The sequence below is a fragment of the Leptodactylus fuscus genome, chromosome 5 (assembly GCF_031893055.1).
Source record: "Leptodactylus fuscus isolate aLepFus1 chromosome 5, aLepFus1.hap2, whole genome shotgun sequence".
NCBI classification, from domain to species: Eukaryota; Metazoa; Chordata; class Amphibia; order Anura; family Leptodactylidae; genus Leptodactylus; species Leptodactylus fuscus.
This window is the reverse complement of record NC_134269.1, coordinates 162,315,317-162,336,990: the sequence shown is the minus strand read 5'-3', so window position 1 is coordinate 162,336,990 and position 21,674 is coordinate 162,315,317.

Below are 21,674 nucleotides of genomic sequence, written 5' to 3'. Positions count from 1 at the left end.
AATGAAGAGCCCTTACATATGAAAATCTCAATTGTATGGAGAATCTGTGAAAACGGGTGTGAAAATTAGACATTCAGAAATTGAGATTTGCAGAATGTTAAGTTTTTGCACAGAGCAGTTTGATTTGAGAAGAATCAACTTCTCCCATCTGCATTCACTATATGAAGATGAAAAAGCACAGCCCTTCTCCATCTTGTATCTAGGGACGTGCCTCCCTAGTAACAAATGAGTCAAATACAAATTAGCTATAAAGGGAGGCACCTACTGGCAGGAACTTTAGAAGGGGTTTTCAGACAAAAAGTAGCCACATTTTTATTAAAAGCATATTTCATTTTGGTCCAGAATCATGTACTCTAAGAAATGAGACTAAGTTGTCCGAAAAGTTACCATTTAAATTCATTCTAGGCTTTGGCTAAAAAAAAAATGCAGCAAAATGTGCAACAAAAATAGCTTTTCTGCAATGTGAAGCCTCAGCTTTAAGGAGATCATTTGGGTTTTAGAGCTAAGCTATGGAAATAATACCTACTATAGCCTTAGGTTAATGAAATTTATACAGACAAAGCTTATCATGACATGTAAACCCAAGTGCTGGCAACTGTGTTGCTCATGTAGCATAATCCCTCCAGAGTAACATGTTGCAGAACAAAGAGGAAGGGCAATGTTCTTCTATTTGCATTTAGCAATAGGGCTGTAGGCTGGTTCGGTACCTGTAAGGTTTTTGCCTAGTAAACAGTGTTATGATGGGATTACCAACAGCTGTAACCTAGTCCCTGTCCCTGGACTGATGCACAGTCATTTATATCCAATAACCTGTATTCACAGGCAACCTTGCCTTCCAGGCATCTGTACAACACATCCGAATAATAATAACAATAAAACATACATTTATATGGTGCTTTGTACTGAGTGTGACTGTAAGGGATCAGTCATAACAGAAATTTACAGCCCTTCAAGAATCCAATCACAAGGTAAATGCACTTGATGTGCCTAAATATGGAAAGCCATTATGTTAAGCACAGGGATGGTTGTCACATAGTAATTAAAAAACAGGAAAACAAAATGAAACCATGTTCAGTGCTATGTAGCGGATAGTGTCAGACTGTAAGGGTAGCTACGCTAGTGAAGCTGATGAATTATTCATTGTCGTATGTCCTTCATCTGCAGAATGAAATGAATGTTCGAACCAAAGAAAAGATACCCAGGCAGTGGACGGCAATAATTGAGATATTTCTTGTGAAAAAATATCATGTGAGAGATACAAAGAAAACCATTTTATATTTTTTGGCAAAGATAGAGATGTATGACCAGATCCAGCTTTGTGTGGAGACTTGAGCAATAGAGTTTCAGTGGGCTCCCTGATGCTTCAACCCCATGCACCCCATATTAGGATGGTGCTACATGATGACTTCAGCAGCAACGCAAGTTGACATGTCACTGTGTAACAGCACAAGTAATACCGGTGAATGGGATTTAGGTGACCACCCCCGTGTCATAAACCTCAGGTAACATTGCAAAATAACCATGAAGCCCCAGCTTAATACACAGTTGGCACAGAGAGCATTTTTGTAACCGGTTTTGCTGTTTGTTTGCCCTATGCAAAAGTGATATAAATATATACAAACTGCCAAAGCCAAGAATCACTACTCTGTCCTCCTCCTCCTCCTTGACCCGTCCTCCACCTTTCACACAGTTCACCATCCCCTCTTGTTACAAATTCTCTCATCCCTTGGCATCACAGACTTGGCCCTCTCCAGGATCTCCTCATGCCTCACCAACCACACATTCAGCATTGCCAACTCGAACACCACCTCCTTGCCGCACCTCCTCAAGGCTCTGTCCTAGAACCCCTCCTGTTCTCCATCTACACCCTCAGTCTTGGCCAGTACATAGGATCTCGTGATTTTCAATACCCTTGCTACGGACTAGACATTACCACTCTGTTGTCCAGAGCACGAGTGTTTAGCAGCCATAGTTTACTTGACTCATCCAAACCCTCAACATTTTTGGAGTGCTGCTTATGTTTTTTGAGTCTACTTACATGGTCAATAAGCTTTTGACCTGAGGGATTTGTACAATTTAACTTTTGGTGCTGTGCTCTTGTATGGATAGATATAAAAAATCTTGTGTTTTGTATAGTATATGGTGAGTGTGGCCCCCTCTATTGGACTTGCACTCCTTCCATTTGCTCACAACTATTTAATTGGAATAGATCACACTCTTACCATGCCTTCACATGACCGAGTTTCAACTGATTATAATGCGGGACACTATGTCGCTGGTAGGCATGGACACTTAGCATTGTAGTTATCTATGATGCTAGGAGCCCCTCTCTCAACATACTATTCAGGCTGATAAATCCGCCAAAACATGGACTGAGTTTCATGGGTGAAACTTAGATGTGTGAATGCAAGGCTAGATTCAATTCAGACTTATTATTCTAATTGAAGAAGAGGATGGTTCTGGGTCCTACTTACCAGTGTTTAGTCTATAGACCTATTATGGGTCCAGGAGAGTTATATATTAGTGTAGGGTCCCATCTTGCTTAGAAATGAGCCATGAGATGTGTCTACAGTTTAGATATGACGTCTGCAGCTAGTGTGGCGTAGTCTAAGACACATCCCCAGTCTCTTCATTGGTCCATGTTGCTTCTCTCTCCCTCCCTTTTGCAGCTCAGATACTTAACAATGGTTGCAGTGTAATATATACCAGTAAGTCAAGAACTGATATATCTATATCAAAGACATTACTAAAAAAAAAACAGACAGCCTAGCCATGAGTGAGAAAAGATCAGGTTCAGTAATTCCCATATACTGTATATACCAAAGCAAATATTCTTGATCAGTGAAGAGCCCTGGAAGCCTCCTTAAGAAAAGTATTGTACGGTTTGTACTCTTTTGTGCTATGAACATTCATGTCTGCTGAAATTACATTTTTCTTGCTGGTATTTTTAAGGCGAGTATAGCATGGTTGACACGCGGTGATGTAAACAATGTTGACCTTTATGTCGGCTATTTAGACTTCTATTTGACGTATATTTCTGTATAAACAAGTGAACTTCCCCTTACTGTATTTTGATCTTGGTGAAAAGAATAATAAAAGGCAATGCTGATCAGAAAACAATGCATAGAAGTAACAGATTCATCTTCAAGGTACAGGGGAATATGTGTAGGCAAATTCTTCCAGACGTTCACACAATATCATCATTGTAAATCCAAAAAATGGGGGAATGACTACTGACGCCTGAAAGCTGAAATTGTGGTGTATCTTTGGTACACCACTCCTTTTAGCACTAAAGGTGTACCACTTTGACCTTTCTGCACCCTGTGTGCCACTTTTTATGGCAGAGACCACTTGATCACGCCAGAAAACTGAGGTCTAATATCTAAAAGCCAGAGTTTCCAATTAATTCGGGTGCATCCAAAACCAGCCAGGGAATTAGTTAACCTCATCTTCATCACCTGGTTGAACTTGATGGACATTTGTCTTTTGTCAGCCGCGCTGACTATGTAAGCCCTTGTTCACATCAGCATTTGGATTCCATCCGGGGAAATCTGCATGGGGACCCCCCTGAACGGATACCAAATGCAAGTGCAAGCGCTGGTGCAGTAAAAGCACATGGACCCCAAAGACTATAGTGGGGTCCGTGTGCTTACTTCCAGATCTCCGCAGGGATCATGCAGACAGGAAAGTACTTCACAATCTACTTTACTGTCCGCATTCGTGCAGGCAGCGCGCAGCAAGAACACGGACCCCATTATAGTCTATGGGGTCCGTGTGCTTTTACCTCACAGCACTTGCAATTGCATTTGTAATCCTTTCGGGGGGTCCCCATGCAGACTCCTCCGGACAGAATACAAAAGCAGATGTGAATGAGGGGTAACTATGTTGTACAAATTGCCAGTTTTAATAAATTCCCTTGAATAGTTGTTTTTGTATGTAGATTTAGAAGCAGCTTCAAATGGCGGTTTCCTACACTCATATGAGCCAGAGTCCCAATCCATGCAAATTCCACAAATAAAGAATTTTCGAAAAAAAATTCTGCATATTATGAGTGCTAAAAAAAAATTAAATTAAATGAATAAAATGTCCGTCCTTTTTATTGTGCAGATGTTTGCAGTCACGTACTGGCTGAACTTGTTCCTATCCTCAACAAGAAAATGTACACTATAATGTATCTAGACACATGGGTATCATATGGGATGGATGAATGAATGTTTACTTATCCCGTGCATTAGACCTCTGCTAGTGTCGCTTCACTTATAGTATAATCTTCACCTAAATCTGTTAACTCTTAACCTTCAGACATGTGTCAGCCATGTCTAGTGTAAGAAAGGTGTCTCATAGAAAAGTATTACTTCCTATTTGTTTAAAATCTCTATTTGTAGGGTATACCGTATCTAAATGGAAATTGTCTTATCTACATTTCGAGCTAGAAAACCCGTTTTGACCTTGTCTTAGAAACCTATGTGAGTTAAACACAGCAAGAGCACAAATCTCTGGACTCCAAGCTATGTGAGTAGGATTAGGCCAGGATGAGTTTGCAGCCTCTGAAAGTAATCAATGAATTTTTTCCTCACAGACAGCTAGTAGATATCTTAGTATGACATTGTGAGAAGTGGCGAGGAATAAAAACACCAGATAACTAAGAAAAGAAAGCAGGCGCTATTGTATTTCCAAGCCAGGAGTGGGTTAGAATATTTGGGCAGAGATGGTGGGTAGCAGCCCTCTAATACAGTACAAAAACACCAGTCTAAATTGGAAAAATAAAGCTTAATATGGAAGCCAAATAATACCACTATACAGTGCATAAATAATACCATTACACAGAGATCAAGTAATACAAACCACAATTATAATACTAATGTAGCAACCCATTGGATGGAGCCTGGAGGATTGGCACTACCAGTACTGGGAATAGGACTTGTCATGGTAGTTAAGTAACTCAACCAAATTCTTCTACCTCTCTTACTGGGCTGGTGCAGAATTGCACTGTACCTGATGGTGGTGGCAGTCTGTTCCTCATAGCATGATCTTCAGCCCTCTTGAGCCTCATAGAGGTAGAAGAGCCCATTATGGTGTTGCAGGAACAAAACTTAGGACTTGAGGTTGCAGGTAAACAGATAATACATAACTTTACTTGAAAGCGGAGTATTAAAACAACCAATGGAGGTACACGTCTTACAATAGAGGAGCACAGTGAGAATGGTGTAAGCCAGTATATAGTGGATTCCGAATAGCCTACAACTGACTCTCTCATATTCCTCAGGTGCTAATCTCTTACTCTGTCAATATACCGGGGTGGTCTTTCCATCGGATTAACCACTGAGCCATTATTGCACTTCTAGTAAAGGCACTTTGACTTGTAATGCTTCTCTCTCTGTGTCATAGGTAACTATATACCCCCTGTCTCCAAGCTGTAGCCCAATTGTCTCTGGCTTTAAACCTTCCCCTTCCACAACCTTCCATCTTGGAAGCTGCATGAACACTCTGTCTATTCCCTCATTGCAGAACTTAATGGCTGGAATAAATCAAGTCCCCCCCCCCCCTTACCAATAGAGGTCCAGCCCAGTTTATGGAAAAATACAGGTTGGAGCAGGTTCACACCTGCGCCCAGTCTCTGCTTTGCAGGTTTCCGTCTTCTGCCCGAGAAACTGGACAGGAAACGAAAACCGGCGTTCAGTTTTCAAACCCATTCAACCAATTCATTCAAAGTGACCGCCTGTGAGTGTCTTCTGCCTCTCTGTGTCCGGTTAAAAAAACTGTTTTGCAGCAAAGTCGGACATGCAGGACTTTGTGTCCAGTTAAAAAAAAAAAAACGGTTTTGCCACGGAGAGACACAAGATGCACACGGGCAGACACTGACTGCTGGGTTTCCGTCTCCTGTCCAGTTTCTCAGGCAGAAGACGGAAACCCACAAAGCGGAGAGCGGGCGCAGGTGTGAACCCGCCTTTATACGTAAACTTATACACAGTTGCATACTGATGGTATATATGCATTAGAAACACAGCATATATAACTTTGCAATCTCCAGGGCGTTGCTATAATACTACCACTAATCTATAGCCATAGAATGCCGCTAAATGCAAATGAAGATAGCAAAGACAAAGTAAAAAACGAATACAATACTAGTGGATACCTACTTGAGTCCTAGTAACTTTCAGTGATACAGGGTATAAGTGTAATGTCTTTAGTTGTGCTTGTACATAGCCATGCCAATAAAGAGTGTACTGTGAAATGTATAAGATGTATAACCTGTATTTCACATGTATGCAGTATATAAATTTGCCGCAGTATGTTCAGGATTATTTATAGATCAATCATGTATATAACTACCATGTTCTAGTATGCACGATTACTAGATATCTTTATCATCTGTTTACATGTATATATGTATGCTTCAACATCAAATCATCATAAAAGGATGGAACCCTGACTTCTGCGATTATGGGGCTTCCGCTTCTGGCCCCCGAATCAAATTCTCGAGGTAATTGCAAACTAGCTGTGTGTCTCCTCATACCGTGATAGATGCAACTCGTAAAACAGTATGAGAGATATGAAAGGTTGAGGCAAGCCAGATAAATGGGTCCCATTATTCTCCCAATCAAGTGAAATACCTCTTCTCCACGTCCTCATTTGAATGATAATATGAGCCGCACAATCCTTCCCTACTGCTATTGTCACAGAGTAGAGCTTCTCCCTGCGGCTAGCTGAAAGGTAACCTTGTCTGCTGCCATCACCGGGCACTGGACGGCTCGAAGCACCCCTTCACTGCTGGAATGGCTTCACCTTGTCAGAATTCTGTGTGTAGGTCATTGATTTGCATCTGCTGACTCACCAGTTTGGCCAGAATGCAGAATATAGGATAAAATCCGTACTGGATCATGAAGTAAACATGATATAATGTGAGTCTTACTCATTCACATCACCACAATTCAGAATATGCTCATCCTGTACATGACGGATTACCCGTGTCCCTGTTTTGTAACTTGACCATTCTTGACCCCGCACCTTTGTCCTGTGAGGCTGTGACTTGACTCTCCTATTACTGGCATGGCTCTTTACAGATAAGCTATGTGCATTATCCCTGTGTGTAAAGAAGACTAACTTTACCTTCTTAATGCCATACCTCCCAACTTTTGAAGAACCGAGACACAGGTCAGTTCCTCGCTTCAGCCGCATGTGTCAGCGAGAGAGAGACGCAGTGGCGAAGCGAGCACGCGAGCAGCTTCAGCCGCATGTGTCAGGGAGAGAGGCGGGCAGCGGCGAAGCGAGGAGCTGACCTGTGTCAGCTCCTTCCTTCAGCCGCATATGTGTTCAACTCAGATCTGCGTCCTCTGGACGCAGATCTGAGTTGAAATCGGGACATACCTCCCTCCAACCGGGACCGCGGGACATGTCACCCAAATCGTGACTGTCCCGCGGAAATCGGGACGGTTGGGAGGTATGCTAATGCATATATACGGCCCTTAGTTGTCATGCTACTATCACTAATACAGTTGTGCATGCTTCTTGCAAATCTGTAAGTAAAGACATGAACAGATCTGTACAGAGACCTAAGTGGTGGTTGGTATTGGGAACGCATATCAGAATGGAACCTTATTTTGAATTTTGCTATGGGGGCCAACTTCTATGGACATCTGAGTCCATTACCAATATATTATTAGAAGTAGGTCTTTTATTAGATGATAAAGTTGTGCTGAGATATTTATTTCACAATATGCAAATGAGCAGGCTGTAGCACCAAGGGCTGTTCCATTTGCTATGTATACCCCAGACCAAAATGGGCATTATTGGGGTGTTTCCAGGTGGGCTCATATTTTGCCCTATGAAATGTCAGCAAGTATGCTCAAGGACATGACATGAATCTGGGGGCAGAGATGTGGGGACATGAATCTGGGGGCAGAGATGGAGAGGACATGAATCTGAGGGCAGAGATGGGGGACATGAATCTGGGGGCAGAGATGGAGTGGACATGAAACTGGGGGCAGAGATGGAGAGGACATGAATCTGAGGGCAGAGATGGGGACATGAATCTGGGGCAGAGATGGGGGACATGAATCTGGGGGCAGAGATGGGGGACATGAATCTGGGGCAGAGATGGAGGGACATGAATCTGAGGGCAGAGATGGGGGACATGAATCTGGGGGCAGAGATGGAGAGGACATGAATCTGAGGGCAGAGATGGGGGACATGAATCTGGGGCAGAGATGGAGAGGACATGAATCTGAGGGCAGAGATGGGGGACATGAATCTGGGGGCAGAGATGGAGAGGACATGAATCTGAGGGCAGAGATGGGGGACATGAATCTGGGGGCAGAGATGGAGTGGACATGAAACTGGGGGCAGAGATGGAGAGGACATGAATCTGGGGGCAGATGAAGGGTGTATATGAAACTGGGGGAGAGATAGAGGGGGGGACATATAATTTACGGGTGACTGTAGGAGGATTATACTGTGTGCGGGCACATGAAAAATTAACGAGTGGGCGGAGTCAACACAAAAGTGGGCAGGGCTAAATTTGGCCCTCTTTCAGTTCTTCAAAAGTTGGGAGGTATGCATTGTGCATGTAATAAGGGGTTCAGTTGGGGGTACTCATGATGATATAGGATAACTTACTCTTGCTTGAATTTCCACCAGAGGGCAGAATTACTGACCAGTTAACTGAAAAGCCACAGGAAATATTCTCAGCTGGCTTGGATTTTCACGAATCAGAAAATGGCACCGCCTATAAACAAATAGATCCACCAGTGACATAAATAATAGCCATTATCAGCTGTCAGTTGACTTGGCTCTCCACCAATCAGAAAAGAGTCCCACCCACATTTCCACCAATCAGATGGGAGCACTGAGTATAAATAGCAGGCACCGCCACCTACTCCCCTCAGTCTTGGTTATTGTCTTGTACGGTATCCATTCTGTTCCTTGTGAGCATGTCTCATTAAAAAAAATGCAGCGGAATGAGCAGGACAAGCAGGACATCCAGCGCTGGTCTGAAGTTTCTAGCTGGCTGTATTCATTGCTTTCTGATGAAAAGGAACTATGCCAAACCCTTGCGTGCTAATGCTTCAGTATACCTGGCTGTGGTACATGCTGGCTTGACTCCATTAGATGTGTTATCCGGCATTCTGTGTTTTTCTCAATGAGAGGACCAGCCCTATAAAAGACAATCTTTCCAAATTTGGGGGAAAGGGGGAGGGGGGCTCAAACAGGTTTCAGATTACTGATATTGTGACACTATACATGGAAATCGCAGCATGTCTGTTATACTACGGAAACACTGGCAGTTTCCTTATAGGTATAATGGAAGCAGAAAGGTTTCCTCTGCAGACTTTCTGTGAAAGGAGGTTTTCCCTGGACGCTTCTTGCTGCAGCCCACTACATGGGGTCTGAGCCTTAAACAGTTTACTTGCTAGTAATAGCATATTTTACAGTATATCACTTGTTACATATAATAACTAAAGAGGCAAGCAGAGAACTGCATAAATAGACATGTGACATGTAAGGTAATAGTCAACATTTCCATATGTAAAATCTAAATATTAAAATGTGTCACCCATTGTATTGCTTTGTAGCCATGTTGGTGATGACGTTGCTCTTTCATACCTTGCACAGTTCTTTAGATGCGGTAAGATCCCGTTCCCATGTTGCCATATTTCTTCTTTCCTTTGCAGTATCACTGTGTTCATGTAAGCAGATATTGACTACGCTCATTCCTGTCAACCTCCATGATATTTCAAAGATATGTACATGAATAAGTGAGTATTCAAGATATTCTTCTATATAGATCTTTCATGAAAGAAGACGCTAGCTATTGATGATCTAAGAAGAATGAAGTAAAAAGGCCCTGCCTAACCCCAGGATTGATTTTAAGAGATTCCTTATTTACATAAGCATGAAGTCAATAATGTAAGAAGGTGTTATTAAGGACAATAGGATCTTAAGACTAGCAAAAATAATTAGCTTGGGTGCCATCAGAGATACCTTATTCTTTATAATGTAAAATAAAGGATTTCAGGTCTCATAATGCCTATTCACTGTACGCAGCCCCTTCCAGATCTGGATGTACGTGGATGAATTATTATTTTATTATATATCTAAAAAATGGTGGGGAGAAATAGTAGATAGCATTTTTATTGGATTTTGTAGCGTTTTCCCTATATATTAAACATATAGGGAAAACACTTGTGATCCTGAAGCTAAAATTAACATGTCGTGTTCTTTAAAAATGCACACATGAGTTTTTCTACATCTCACATGCCAGCACAATGAGCCCTTTTTATCTCTCTGGTCAGCATGAGGTTATTTGGGATTTTTCAATGATGTCCTTTAATTAGGCTACACCATCAATATAAGATTACTGGTGAGGTCCCAATGTAAGATAAGACCATCATCGATCAGCACAACAAAGGGGCCTTTATTGTTCATTCAGACACAATGATGTACTTGTGAGTACGGCTGTGCTTGATACCACAGCTTAGCGCAGTTCACATGAATGGGTTGGGCTGACATAGCAGAACCAACTACATGCATTTGTACACAGTGTCTGGATAAACAATAAATGGACCATGGTGCCACCGTCTGTTGAAGCTCATACATTAATGGCCTATCCTATGGCTGGTCCGCCAATCAAAAATATTGGCAAACCCTCCATAGGCTAAAGCCCCGCATTACAGAAAATCTGCTTTTTTTATGTCAAAGCCAAGAATAGCTACAAAAGGAATGGGAAATATCTAGGAAGCTCTTATACTTCTCCCTTCTGCTCAATCCAATTTTTTTAGCTTTGGCTAAAAAAAAACCTGAAATACAATCTACAACAAAAAAAAAAGCTGTATGGTTAAAGCATACCCATCATTTTGCTCAAAGCTGAAAAAATGGGCTTATTGCTTGCATCACTTCATAGTCATTTTACACTTAAACCTCCATCCACCCTTCATGGGACGCCAATACTTGCACTTCCGTTAGGTGTCCTATTCACTTTTGAGGGTATGTGGGAGAAGTATAGATGAAGTCCTAACATCTAGTCCTAAGGGTCCATTCACACGTGCTAGCTTTTTTTTTTTCCACTATCAGAATTTTCCACTGAAAACTTTTCCTCCGTGTGAATGGACCCTAACACATCTCCTCAGCCTGCACTGCACATTCATTGACCAGTGCCACACCCCTACTATTAACCCTTTCCTGCCCCACATTCAAAGCCATTTACAGTACACTGGTAAAATTGCAGCCACAACTATCCCAGGTCTCCTAAACATGTTGCCTGGAAACACACTAGTATGCAGTTTTATTCTCTTTGCTGTACCAATTTTCTGACACCAAGAGCCTGGGTCTTTTCTCAACAAAGCCCAACCTCCCTTAAATCAGGCTCTGGGGAAAACCTCAGGGATGCTTGACGCTAGATCCACACTAGTGTTAGGGAGAATCTGCCCAAGATTCCACTTCATTCGACTTTTCTCTCTACCGATTTCAGCATAAAATTGGTGGAAACCAAGCAGACCTCATTATAGTCCATGGGGTCCGTAGGTTTCCGCTTTTCCATGCGGACTCTAGGGATGGAAACCGAGTGCTAGTGTGAACCTAGCCTTAGACTCTACCCACCAGGTCTGTATTGGAGTGTAGGTAGCCTTTTTTCCTGCAGTGTATGTGAAAATTGCTTAAACAGCAATTCCATTACTAGTGAACTGCTTAAGAGGCAATTCCATTATGGGGTTGAGGGGCTATGAAATGAATTGCCCTCTAATTCTTAAAGGGATCCTATCATTCAGACGACAATTTTTCTAAGTACCACGTCGGATAGCCTTAAGAAAGGCTATTCTTCTTCTACCTTTCATTGTCTTCTCCGTGCCGCCATTCGCCTACAATCCCGGTTCTTGTTGTATGTAAATTAGCTCTCTCGCAGCACTGGGGGCGGGCCTCAACACTCAGAAAGCACTGGGGGAAGCCCCAATGCTGCGAGAGAACTCTTTCCAGCGCCGCCTCCATTTTCGTCAGGAATGGCCTCTTCATTCTCTTCTTCCGGCGGTGTCTTCTTATTTCTAGGCCTCGGGCAGAGCAGACTGCGCATGCCCACAGGCCCCAAGAAAAAAGCCTCTTACAATACTATGAAAGTGGCCACTTTCTCGTGGCCTATGGGCATGCACAGTCTGTTCTGCCCAAGGCCGGAGGATTAGAAGTTACAAGCCACCGCTGGAAGAAGAGGCTGAAGATGATGCTGCTGAAGAAGAGGAGGCGGCGGCGCTGGAGAGAGTTCTCTCGCAGCATTGGGGATGCCCCGGTGCTGTCTGAGCACTGGGGCCCACCCCCAGTGCTGCAAGAGAGCTAATTTACACACCGACAAGAACCGGGATTGTAGGCAAATGGCTGCGCGGAGAAGACAACGAGAAGGTAGGAGAAGAATAGCCTTTCTTAAGGCTATCCCGACGTGGTACTTAGAAAAAATGTGGTCTGAATGATAGGATCCCTTTAATGTATACTCTTTAAAGAGTCAAATTTTATAGATATTGCTTAGGTATGCTTATGGAAGAATAGGGCAAGGTGTGACTAAATGGTCCCTTATTCCATTCAATACAACTTAGTAGATATGGATCCTGTACTAGTTTTGAGTAGCTATTTGCGCTGTGAACGAGTATCTTTTATGAATTATTCTTTTCTCTAAGTCTATTTATGCAGTGCTGTGTAATTTACAATTAGAAAGAAAACATTTGTGCAGAAGCCCTAGAACAAATTGATTCAGCAAAACTTATAAAAGGAAAAGCCTAGTAAAATCTATCAATTCACCATGAAATACTTTCTTGAATATGGACCTTTTAAAGTCTTTTAAGGAGACCCAAATTCTCTTTTGTCACATAATAAGACTCTAGCATTATATATAAAGAATTACATAGAATGTGAGGGACCCTGTAAGAATTTGACACTGGGCCCCAGTAGCTTACACATCCACGTTCTCCCTCAAAATCAAAGCATAAATTGTCTTCCGGTATACACCACTAAGATTATTGCTACCAGACCAATGGGAGCTTTAGAGACTCATAAACTTCCCCTAGTGGCACATACAGACTGAGGGTGTTCGTAAACTAATTCCTGGTTGCATCCGTCATATACCTGTACGTTCCCATTTGAACCAATAGGAAGTACAGACGGAGTCGGGCAATGAGCAGGAATTACATGCACCCATTAATTGCCAGGCTGCACCTGCAATTGGTTCTTGTGCGTCCTGGCTACATCCAAGAGCAACCAAACAGAATTTTATCATATAACTTTATTGCCATGAGCAGGGCATTTGGAGCCTATATATATGCAATACATGGTGCACCACAAGCTGTTTTGAGCTTTGGTATATTATAAACTCTTTATATCGACCATGTGGACAGTATCCTCAGTGAGGTCACAGTAAAGTAAGAGCTAGGGCATGGACACTGGGGGATTCATCTTAGATATAGGTGTGGGTCCCAGAGGTGGAATTTGTTTCTATCGTTTATGGCTTTGTCTTTCATGTGAAAACCCTTTAAGGCTAAGACAACACGTAGCGGGCCGCAGCAGAAAAAACATGCAGGAAAAATGGATTGTGATTTTTTTCCCGCATTGCTTTCCACAGAAAGTCTACAGAGATTTCTTCTGCAAACTTTCTGCTTCCATTACAACTATAGGTAAACCAGTGGCATTTCCATAAGTATAATTGACATGCTGCAATTTCCAAAATCACACCCGCAAGAATCCCATCCACTTTGCAGTGACTGTAAAATGTTGCATTTTTTTTCCTTGTGTTACGCCACATAGGACCACAGCCTTAAGTCATTCCTTAAGATGGAAGAAATATTTTATTTTGAATATCCATTCACATAATATATGTGCAGCAACACCAGCAGACCACTTTATTTTGCATGATTTTTCATATGACAAAACGGTTAATGGTTTTCTGTACTTTTAATGAACGAACCATTGGTTTCAATTACAGAGAACAGATTAATTAATGATCTCATGCAGTTTAACGTGACCTTTAATTCCTAATGGGCCAACCCATCAGGTTATCAATAGTTAAGTTCATTAAATCTCCTGCAGATCGGACTAGAAACAAGAATTAAAGAGCTAATTACTATGAGACTGTGCATTTGCCATTATGTATATATTTTTTTCTTTTAATCATAAAAAACACTTGTAAGAGTATAAGTACAAGTAGATGAAGCGTAGCCACAGGAGGCTAAAGTACAGGATAATACAATTGAAATATAACATACATGTTTCTGATGTTGAATATGTTCAAGGAAATCATTGGGCAGATTTACCAATATGTTTTAATAGACCGTGTAAAATAAATTGTGCCCCAGTGGCTGATGATGGATGACAAAGACCGCCAATAAATTGGCATAGTTTAACAAATTTTGGTACATTTTACGATGTACATCTTTAACTACATCCTGGAGATCCAAGCTCCTTCCCACTAAGGTTGATGCGCAACGCTTTTTTTTTTTTGTTACAGATTTTGCTGGAGTTTTTTGAGCCAAAGCCAGGAATGGGTTAAACAAAATGGAGAAATAGAAGAACTTCTTATATATTTACCATTCCTTTTGCAGCCATACTTGGCTTTGCCTCAAAAAACTATAGGAAGTTCGGCAACAAAAAAGCTGCGTTTCCAATTCCAGTTCCAATTGTTTAGCTTTTCGATAGTGTTAGCAAATATGCTTCATTTTGCTGTAGATTTTTTGTCTGTAGTGTGTGGATGAGACTTATTTCAGCCCCTTCTACTACACTATGTATGTACTTTGCAGCAGGTTAGCTATTGGTGATTTTATAGTGGTTAATATAACCAAAGCAAGTGCTCCACATGTGTCATTGGCCAAAACAAGTCTGCCACCACCAAGATCAATTCTAAATCACTTATATAATGTTGTAGGGATGGCTACTAACATAGTGAACACATCTATTCAACGTGTTATCTTCCTGCCAAGAAAATCGACTTTTAATAAGTAAGGAAATTAGCTGTTCAGAGCATTGGGCATCTGACTGTATATGTATGTGCACCCACTTCCCCTATAGCCTCTGCATATTAGGAACTGATACAAAAAAGTTTTTTTGTTTAAACTGTTAGAGTTTTGCCACATTTTCCCACATACATCTGTTCCCCTATCTTCTTGTGGTTAATAAGTGGAGTGCTATTAGGCTAAGGCAACCCCTTGTGGTTTTGCGATTTGCGATAACAAGAGTGGCTACAAAAGGAATGGAAGTACTTCTCCCTTTTTTGGCTCAAAAACGCAACAACACTGGGCCCCCATCCTAAAACTTGAGGGGTTTTTTAAAACTTTTTTATGGAAATCTGGGAAACACTGAATATGGTCACCGCTGCTGCTCCCGCAGGAGTTGTACCCAATCCCAAATAATGTACATGTATTGCAAGACATGAGCATGTCATAAGCAGCCACAATACTGAAATTATTATGCACCGTATGCACGAAGCATTTGTTGCGCCATATAATGTCCCTACAACTCCGTACTATGGTGCAGTAGGCACTCCATATGTTGGCATTTTCCCAAAGAATCAATAATTCAAAGGTGAGAATTTCTTTGTAATACTACACTCTATAAAGCATAGATTATGTACAAACGTGGCAGAAAGAACTCAGTATGAAATCTGAGATTTACAGAATTACAGGCTCCTGACAATTCTATGCATGCTTTATAAAAAATGGCATTTTGAGACTAAAGGCCTCACACAGAAACTGCCATACTAGTGAGTGATATGGGAAGGATTTATAGAGCTGTAGTTCTGATTCTGAACTGAGGGACAAAGAATTCTCACAGATTCCATGACAATATGTAGAGAAAAAGTGGGACACATTTCACAGGTCATACTCAAGAAACGCTTCTATGTGGTAATTATGCGAGAACATACAGCAGCACACGGACTCCCCACAGTGTTTGGATATGGGCCCACAAACTCCGTGTCTATAGAATTACTATACACAATACGTTATCCCTTATTCCAAAATACAGTTCTAGTACATTCTGGTAAAAGAAAAAAAAAAAGCTCAGGAAGTAAAATACCGTATATACTCGAGTATAAGCCTAGTTTTTCAGCACTCAGATACCTTATATTCAGCAAGGCTGAATTCCAAGTGGGGGAAAAAAAACAGTCCTCAAGCTCAGGGAAGGGGCAGACAGACAACCAAAACACCCCCTCCCCTTCCCCAGCACCCAGCAACTACTGCACCCAAAAACTCCGACCATTTTCATTTTTTAAAATTTTCCAGTAGTTGCTGCATTTCCCCCCTCGGCTTACACTCGAGTCAATAAGTTTTCCCAGTTTTTTGTGGTAAAATTAGGGGCCTCGGCTTATATTCGGGTCGGCTTATACTCGAGTATATACGGTAGTCCTGAATGTTGACAGAATCCTTTCCATGGTAAAGAAAAACCCTTCAAAACATCTCCCAAGTGAAAAACCCTCAAAAAAGTAGCTGTATCAGTATCTAACTCTACTGTAGTGTGAAGACTTCATGAGATCAAATACAGAGGGTTCACCATGAGGTGCAAACTATTAGTCAGTCCCAAAAATAGAAAGAACAGACTATGTGATGGCATGGACAGGCATGGCTTCCAATGGCACTGGGTCACTAATGTTTATTGATGATGTGACAGAAGAAGCCGGATGAACTCTGAATTGTACAGGGATCTACTTTCTGCTTCGATTCAGCCAAATGCAACAAGGTTGACTGGACGGTGCTTTACATTACAGGCGGACAAAGACCCAAAACATACTGCAAAAGCAACCCAGGAGTTTAAGGCAAAGAAGTGGAATATTCTGCTACAGCTAAGTCAATCACCAGATCTCAACCTAATTGAGTGTGCCTTTAACCTGCTTATGGCCTCGTGCACATTGCACATCTGCGTTGGTATTCTGTCTCTGGGAGTCCGCATGAAGACACCCCCCCCCCCCCAAACGGAATACCAAACGCAACTCCCAGAGGTGTGCCAGTGAAAGCACATGGAACCCATAGACTATAATGGGGTCCGTGTGCTTGCTGCCAGATCTCCGCAGGGATCATGCGGAGAGGAAAGTAGTTCACAATCCTGTCTGCATGATTCGTGTGGGCAGCACATGGCAAGCACATGGACCCCATATAGTGCACCGGCCATGCTTCCACGGCAAAACCAGACAGGAATAGGACCTGTCCTAAGTTTTGCGGCCCTGACTATCATGTGCATGGGGCGACATAAATGTATGGGTCAATGTGGTATGGCAGAAAAACCCAGATAGCACACCTAACTACACCACGGCAGTCTGCAAGTGGACTAAGTCTGTCTTTGTTCTAGAGAGCTAGAGATTAGATATATAGATTCATAGAAATGGAAAGGTTCTACACTGTTTTAAGCCAATTTAATGTGTGGTCTTTATTGAAATCTGAACAAATTGGGACCTGAGCCAACAGAACCAGATACAAATCTTGAGAGATTTGCCCATTTCTAGTTATTATACTGTATATACCAGATCAAATTTTAAGTCCCTCTAGTCTTCCCAGACTGACTGTGCCCAGGTGACAACGTAGAAGAAGTGCCAGCTGGGAAATGTGATCAGTCAGTCTGTTTTCTAACATATTTCTTTATATTTTGTTAAATTAGCTATATTCATGAAAAAAGATGGCAAATATCTGACATAATACAAAAGTATTACAGTCAATCCCCTGTACAACAGATAAGTGTAGAAGTAAAGCCACATTCACAATTGAAACAAGAAAAAGACCTTCACGCATCACATGAGAGAGGACACCTTGACGGATACCATTCAGCTATATGGGGTCTAATACAATGGATTAGTATTCAGATAAATAACATGTTAAATTCTAAATGCATTTTTTTCTACCGCTCATTCATTGCCATAATGCAGGTATAATATTGCAAGAATTTAAGTGACGTAAATGAATATACTCAGAATTGCTGAAATGAAGGATGAGATCGCACTTTATTTCATGTATTTTTCACCATGCCCCGGTATCTGCTTCTTTTCACTTTTATCAAATGCACTTTCAGTACAGTAAGAAAAACATAGTGACCACATCTTAGCACCCTTATTTTAGATGGAATAGCTGGTTACGGAGTCATAACTTGAACCTCCTGTACCCCATAGCGAAATCTGTAAGAGGGCCCCCCACTTACCATGTGCTGTGAAGAATACCAGTGGATTATAATATTGTAGAAAGGCCATTGGGTTCTCTTAGCCTCCAGGACCCTGTAGCGACTGCTACCACTGCACAGCCTATGGGTCTATGGCTATACCCCTGGTTCTGGAATGAATTTAGATCCGAGTAGAGTTCCATGGTGAGCCCAGTACGATTCATTAGACTAGCAAAGGGGATAATGGGGAATTGTGCTTTCCAAACTTCCCATTGGTAATTGGTAGAGATGAGCGAGTAGTGTTCGATCGAGTAGGTGTTCGATCGAATACTACGGTATTCAAAATACTCGTACTCGATCAAACACTACTAGCTGTTTGAAGATTAAGGTTCGATGCAGAACCAGCGTTGATTGGCTATACATTCTACCAATCAACGCTGGTTCTTCTCTTACCTTTAGAAGTCTTCTCCATGCAGCGTCCCCGCGGCGTCTTCCAGCTGGAATTCACTCTGCCCAGTCGGCTCTGCTCAGGCGTCGGGCAGAGCCGACTGCGCATGCACAGTCGGCTCTGCCTAGGCCCCGATGCCTAGGCAGAGTGAATTCCAGCCGGAAGATGCCGTGGGGGCTCTGCGCCGGAAGATGACTTCAAAGGGAATCCAGCCCGACCGTCACTCGTGGACTTGGTAAGTATAATTTTATCGAATTTTGCGTACCCCTGAAACGAGCATTTCCCCCAATAGACTATAACGGGGTTCGAAATCCGTTCGAACAGCCGAACAGTGTGCGGCTGTTCAAATCGGATTTCGAACCTCGGACATTTTAGTGTTCACTCATCTCTAGTAATTGGTAATAATTACATTACAGCCATATTTGGACCTTCTGCAACTGATTATACTGTTTAAAAAAAATAAAATCTGTTTTGAATGCTATAGGAATCACACATGCATCAACAGAGAGTCATAACTGATTCATGGGAGATTTGCAAAATGTATAATACATGTCAATTGTCTCATCTGAAGGCCCTATTTACAGATGGACAAACCATTCAAGATTCATTTAGTTTCAGGTTCGGCTTGGCAAGGGAGGTGAGTATGAATGGTTTTAGGGGGGGGGTTCTTTTTTTAATTTCTCCTGCTCTAATTTATTATACAGTTGGTCTGAAGAGACCCCAGAGTATAATGCGGTAGCCATTTTAGTTTGCCAGGCACAAATCTTTATTTGTTCGATTTTGTAAAACACAAACAATTTGGAATATTCGAGTCAAACTTGGTTTGGTACGAAGCAATTCAACCATCTCTAGACCTATTCAGAATTATTATTGGCAACAAACAGTCCTAGGAACACTTGTTGCCAATAGTAGTCCTTTATAATAGTACTGTCAATCATCTGACCAACAAGTCATTGGCCACCACGGACTGGAGGTTTTTTTTGATGTGTGTGGTTGCTAATCTGGCGGTAGCTAAGCATGTCCTCACCATTAATATTTGTTGACCTACTCTTCCTATTAACATATTGGGGCCACAAATTAATTTTCCAGTAATAGATCATTGGTAGTCTGATAAATTGTAACAAGTAAATGCAGTCAAAGGTAAATTGACAATTTGTCAGTCATGAAACTCTACGTGTTGGCTGGGTGTACTGGCCTGAACAGTGTGAGTGTGCCGGGAAAGGGACTCCTAGCAGTATAGTTATCTCGTGTTGACCAGTATCATACTGTCCTATACTTTACTCAGTATGGGGAAAGAATATTGCCGGGAGGTAGGAACTGGTAGCATCATAGATAAGTATACTGCTAGGAGTCCCTCTCACTGTATAAGGTACAATTTGGTAAATCCAGCCAACATGGACTGAGTTTCATGGCTAAAACTCAATGGTGTGAATGCACCCTAAGAGGAAGACCAAAGGGCCAATTCTGACTAGGTTAGGCAACAAGAGTTTGATACAGGGAAGATAGTGTTGTCACACATGCCATCCGAAGTGAAACACAAAGAAAGGTTACATATATAGGAAAGATAATACATCTATTTGTTCAAATTCACTCCTTGTTATGGTGGAAGAAAGTATCCCAAAAACTGGATAAAACTGCGCAAGTAAAAGCCTTTTATGCGAGAGATAGAAATCCCAGGATCTATACAGAATACCATTTACGGATTTTGGAAGAATTTCAACTTCTCTCTTCAACTTGTACAACCTTCTGTTTTTGTAGCTCTGACTGTGTGACTATAGTATAAAAGTACAACAATTGCTGAATTCCATATTAAATCAGACATTAATGTTTGCCGTTTTAGACTAATCTGGATTGTAAGTGAATATAAATCCAACCCTGCTAAGCTAAGGCAACACTTGTGCTTTTTAATGTATTATGTGTGATTAATCGCATGAGACAATTTGCGCGATCTGTAACCAATGGATTCCTGTGAGATTTGTCTTATGTGATTAATAACACAATTGCTCCTCGAAGATTCGATGAAGAAATCCTACTTTTAAAAGCTTTCGTCAACCAGCTATTTGCTATTCAGAAATTAATTGGTATGGTAAGTAGGGATTGTTTGCTCTGTCTTGGTCCTCTTCCTTCTAACCTTGGTCATGACCTTAAGAAGCACATTCATTTCAACAGAACAATATCCTAATGCTATCTCCATGAGTGTAGTGGCCACTTCTTTCTCCTACAAGCCGATACTTACTATGTGCACTTTGTCGTGCCTCCCTGATTCATGAAACTCATGGAAATATAAACCGACATGGTGCGCATTCAGATTTAAGTGTTTTTCTCTAGCGCAGTTAGAACATGAAAGCCGATCGGGTGATGTAGACCGCATTACTCATTTTTCGTGAAAACTAATTTTCATCAGTAAACCAGATTTTATCTTATTAATCTGCTGACTGCCAGCACGCTTCATGCATAGAATGCGGCTGCTAATGACAGACATTAGTTCCAGTGAAGTTCCAAGGGAACGCAAAAGATCTTAAAGGAGTTATTACATATCCTCAGCATATGCTATAATGTCTCATATGTGGGGGTTCCACTCCTGGTTACAAAGTCTTTTTCTGACCACCAAACAAAAGAAGACAGTCTGAGGGTAATTTAAGGATGGTAGCTAGTAATCATAAATGGTGGAATGTGCCTTTGTTACTGCTGGAGGAAGTATGTGACTATGGGATGGACAAGAGTAAGCAATGATGTATGCATTATGGGAAAGAGCGGAGTGCCTGAGTCACCATTGGGAGAAAGATGACTTTTTTTTTCATTGTGATGTAGGAACTTTTGATCTGGCATTTGTCAAACACAGCCATGATTTACTTATTGTGGCTTCTAAGTAAATCATGGTTGAATTTCTGATAAGTGTCGTAGCGCAAAAAGTTCCGGCCACCACTAAGAAAGTTAGGGAAAATAGTTAAAACACTGCAAAATGTGTAATTTATTTTTTACAAAAATGGCTTTTGACTGTGTATAAATTTAAATATGGCCATGTATATAGAAAAAAACCTTTAAGGCTAAGGCCCCACGGGCCGTAATCGCAGCACTAAAGCACTGCGGAAAGAACTTCTGCGTGATCGCATTGCAGTTCTTTCCA